Source organism: Austrofundulus limnaeus, unplaced genomic scaffold (assembly GCF_001266775.1).
Source record: "Austrofundulus limnaeus strain Quisiro unplaced genomic scaffold, Austrofundulus_limnaeus-1.0 Scaffold389, whole genome shotgun sequence".
Classification (NCBI taxonomy): domain Eukaryota; kingdom Metazoa; phylum Chordata; class Actinopteri; order Cyprinodontiformes; family Rivulidae; genus Austrofundulus; species Austrofundulus limnaeus.
Genome location: NW_013952791.1, coordinates 496376 through 496684, shown reverse-complemented (window position 1 = coordinate 496684; position 309 = coordinate 496376).

The window sequence follows — 309 nt, the reverse complement described above, 5'->3', positions numbered from 1 at the left end:
GTGTGTCAGGAAGACAGAGGGAACATTAGAGTTTCATTAGCTGCAACCACATCCTCGTGCTTCTAAATGTTACCGCTAAGTTATTATTTTTCTTATGATTAGTAAAAAAAAATGTAACACACAAACCAAGGAAAACAAAATGTTTATTTCTCTGAAGAGAATTAAACTCACCAAAATCTGAGCGGCAGATATTCTGCTGAGGACTGATGTTCAAACAGGTGCAGGCCTCTGCTCCTTCCTCCATTCGCCAAAGAAACAAGACGGCCAGAGTGATGAAAAAACTCTTCATGATCTAAGTCATCTTTGGAA